The sequence below is a fragment of the Cryptomeria japonica genome, chromosome 1 (assembly GCF_030272615.1).
Source record: "Cryptomeria japonica chromosome 1, Sugi_1.0, whole genome shotgun sequence".
Taxonomy (NCBI): Eukaryota; Viridiplantae; Streptophyta; class Pinopsida; order Cupressales; family Cupressaceae; genus Cryptomeria; species Cryptomeria japonica.
Window position 1 is genome coordinate 592,767,568 of NC_081405.1, and position 4,666 is coordinate 592,772,233.

A 4,666-nucleotide genomic window follows, 5' to 3' on the forward strand; every position below is an offset into this window, starting at 1 on the left:
GAATATTTTAAACCCTTTACTCGTGTCAGCATGGTAATCATATCATTGTATTCCTCATTGAAATCACTTTTGTGAAAATATTTTGGCCATCTTGAATTGGTGGAATTCCTAGTAGAAGAGAGGAAAATTGTTTTGATCATTTTCTTACACTTTGCTTCATTTGTCTCAAAATATTCTTGAGCACTTTCTTGAGTAATGTCAGCTACTTCCTCAACTAGAGATCCCTTGAATACATTGTTAAAGAAAACACTATCTAATGTCATAACAACATTCTAGTCAACATCCTTTACTTGTCTTGTATTTGGATCAAAATGATACACCACTATAAGTACAAACTCAGGATCATGAGCTGTGACTGGGAAGGAAGCATATTTGTGTAGCTCCAATTTGATCAAACTTGACATGTGTGAAGCAGATTTCTCAACTCGATAAATGAATTTGTGCATATTCACATGAACAATTTATGTATCCCTTATCTTGTTGACATTGGAGTGAACTGAGCTTTCTAGATACATGTTCAAGTATTTATCATACTTGTACTTCAACTTTTTTACCGATGGCTTGTTTGGTGAGGACTCTAACTGACTTGAGGAAGGCTCTGATTTTCCTTGAGTAGGCTTTGACATTTGTGAAGTACTGCATCCAACAATGAGGATTAGTGTTTTGAAAATCATCACCATCAAAAAAGAAAAATTTTTCAACTGGAACAAGAATCCGGAGCTAAACTGAACTTGGGAAAAAGATTGTCGAAAACTAGCTGGTCAGAGAAAAAAGTCTGACATGTCAATTAAAAACCAAAATTTGTCCGATGTGTAGGGGAAAAACAACATTCATTACATATCGGACTTTAAAGTCTGATGTGCAGGTGGGAAGAGAATTATTTGTAGATCAAACTTTAAAGTTCGACTTGTGCCTTAACAAAATGGAAAGATAATATGCACATCAGACTTTAAAGTCCGATATGCAAAAGTAAATGCAATAGGTGACATGTGGGATTTTAAAACCCGACGTGTCAGCTGGAAAATACACGAAGGTTGACAAGTCGAGTTTTAAAACCCGACATATCATCTGGATAAATATGATAACATATTGGAATTTAAAGTCCAATATGTTAACCAATATTTGCATATCCTGCTAACATCTTGGATTTTGAAATCTGACATGTTAGAAGGAAAACTATGAGGCAACTAACAATTTTGGATTTTAAAATCCAACATTCTAGAAGGGACGACAATAATGCTAACATATCAAACTTCAAAGTTCGACCTGTTAGTAAAGAAACCTCATTATGACTAACACATCGGACTTTGAGGTCTGACCTGTTAGTTGGGGAAATAACATCTCCTGCAGGTTGGATTTCAAAATCCGAGATGGAGGAAGGGGGAAAAATAATGTTATCTCACATGTCAGTGTTTGAAACCTAACATGCTAGGGCAAAAAGGAAAGGATCAAGACGAGGAGAAAAGGGCATCATATTTTAAAATCTGACATGCCCTAATCTCTACAAATAATAAAAAACACTGATGTACACACCTAAAAACCCTACCTCATGCAAAAAATGTGCATAGAAATAAGGAAAGAATGAAAACAAAATAAAAACCCACTTCGAAAATGTTGAACAAGGAGAAGAAGGCATTCTTCTGCATGATCAGGAGGCAATCGTGAAAGGGGAACCAGAGAGCACACATAAGGCAACGATCAAACTAAAAATGAAATAAAAATGACCAAAAATTTAAATAAATAACCCTTAAAAATTTTCATAATGTCGACATTAATTATAATGTGTGCCTTGCATGTCAGACTTTAAAGTATGAAGTGCATGAAGAAATCCTTCCAAGTCAGACTTTAAAGTCTAACATGCATCTTTAATTCGACGATACTTCACATTGGACTTTAAAGTCCAATGTGCAGTCAAACTCCCTTACAGGTCGGACTTTAAAGTCCTATCTGCAGAAAAAATTGTAAATCACTACACATCAGACTTTAAAATCTGATGTGTAGTTTCACCCAAAAAGAACCTTGTGGGTTAGACTTTAAAGTATGACTTGCAAGAAAAACTGCAAAATCTAACAACTCAAAAATGACAAAAATAAATGACAAAAAATAAAAGGCGATCAACTGACGAAGTCGATAAACCTTTCCCGAAGGACGTGAAGTACGAAACGAACTAATTTTGTAGGGTTGCCTAAAGATTTTAGCCACTCTAAAATACTGAAGTAGATCATATCAAGTATAGAAGGTGTTATAAAAGGATCCTCTCACTTTTGTTATCCTAACAGTTATAGCAACTAATCCCTTAACCGAGTAGGTCCTAATAGGCCTTCAATCTTTAAGACCCCTAATAGGGCAACTCTCAAAAAGGGTGATAAATTCTCACACAAGGTTGATCCTAATAGATCTTTAGGTTCCTCATAGGATTGATAGGTAAATCCCCTAACCGGGTGACTCTTAACCGGGTCTTCTCCTAACAGGGCATATCATTGTAAGACCTTAGCTGGTCAAGATTTCTATTATGCGGATAGTTATCTTATGGGTAGTTACTCCCACCATGGTTTTTGCCATTTGGTTTTTCCACGTATAAATTGCTTGTGTTATGTGGTCATTATTCTATTGGTTGATTGCATATATCATTCTATTTCTCATTTTCCTATCAAGTTTCAAGTTGTTAAGGTGCTTAATCAAATTTGTGTTATTTTTACTTGCACCGATTCACCCCCACTCTCAATGCCTTATAAGTTCATCACTTTTTACGATCAAGATTGGGCCAAAATTCTCACATATGAGTACCTCAGGGGAGTTAATAGTGTTGATGTTCTTTGATATAACTTTCTAGGGAAGGGTTCCATGATTTAGGATACTCTTAAAAGACATTGTGAATCTTATCAAAGAGGGGCTCTTTTGGATTTGCAATAGATGCACAAAAGCTCAGTTTCATCTTGATTCCTGCGATGGTTATCCCACGATCATATCTTGGTTTCCTCATCTTAAATCTCTATGTAAGTGTTTTATTGAGGCTAGTTGGAACAAGGTGGCAGATTTTAAAACTTCTAAGCTCAAGGGCCATTTGGAAGTTACTTGTGGAGAGGACCCTCATGAATGGCCTACTAGGGCTTTGAGGAGAGTCAATAGAAAATAGCTATTATTCTTGTTGGTAGGTTTTGTAGTGCTCTTAATTACGTATGGATGTTTTAGCTTGGAGTCCAGATCCAAAGGGAAAAAATTTCAGTTGCTTTTAGATACCTGGCTTTGGGTGGCAAGCTTCATGGTTGGAGAGATGTTCCCTAGTAGAAGCAAGTTTTGAATAGTTTTCCCTAGCCCTTGAGTGCAATTTTTTTCTTTGGCTAGTTCCTCAAAATAGATGTCTCATTTGGGAGAATTTGAGGAAGAGAGGCTTTCAAGGCTCATTAATGTGTGTTCACTGCAAAAATAGCAAAGAAAGTACTTCTCACCTTTTCTTCGTTTGTTCTTATTCACACGAAATCTGACATTTACAGTGGGGAGCACGGAACCATGCTTGTGTTCATGCTACCTCTTTGGTGGAGTTTTTGGAAAGCCTGGGTTGGCCTCTAAAAAAGACTTATTTTCTCCAAATTGCTTGGGTTCTTGGCCTGACTTTTATTTTCTTGAACTTATGGTTAGAAAGGAATAAAAGAATCATTCAAGGTTCTGATATTGGGGGCCTCCTTGTGTGGAGAAATATTGTTAGCAAACTTTAGGAGATTATTTTAGCAAAATGTGACATGACTTCTCTTGTGGAGGCTTGTGATTTGGGTACGGTCAAGAATGTTAATTTAGATGGTAATGGGAGTTTTTCTTCCTATAGGAAAAGGTCAAGACAACCTAAGCAAAAAATCCATAGAGAAGGGAGATGACTCCCTCCTCCTAAGGGAGTTCTAAAGATTAATATTGATGGGTTGTCTAGAGGGAACCCTAGATAGGTAGGAATTGATGGTTTTGGCAGGGGTAGTGATGGGATTGTTGAATTATTTTTTTCCATTTACAAAGGTAAGCATTTGAATAATTTGATGGAGGACCTAGCTATTTTACATGGTGTTGATAGAGGGTGCTCTCTAGGATGGAAAAGGATTATATGTGAGTCTAATTCACAAACTATGGTCAATATGTTGAATGATTTCTAGTTGGATGGTGTTTCCTAGAAGTTACTCTCAGTGGCTCATAAGGTTATGGATCTATGTGGATTCTTGGAGTATATTTCATTTTCATAAAAAGCTTCGGCATTTGATTGTGTGCAAGTTTTTGATCATCAATATTTCGGATCACACTCCATAATCCATCATCAAGATGAATGAGAGATCAAGGAGATGTAAAATGGTTGGTAGCAAACCCAGGGGGATAATAAAAAGATAAGAGGAGGAGAAGAGGGGGTTGGCATGAAGACCAAGGATATGATAAATAAATAAATAAAAATATATAAATAATATAAAACAATAAATTGGAGAGTAATATAAAAACAATGAGAAATTGACAAATAGGAACCAATAAATGAGAATAAAGAAATGAACAACGAATGTATTTATATAAGAAATAATTTAGTATATGTATATAAATATATATACATATATATAATAAAGGTTCATATATATGTGAGAACAAAAAGAAGGGAAAACCAATCAAATAGAAGGACAAAAAATTGGGGGATAAATCA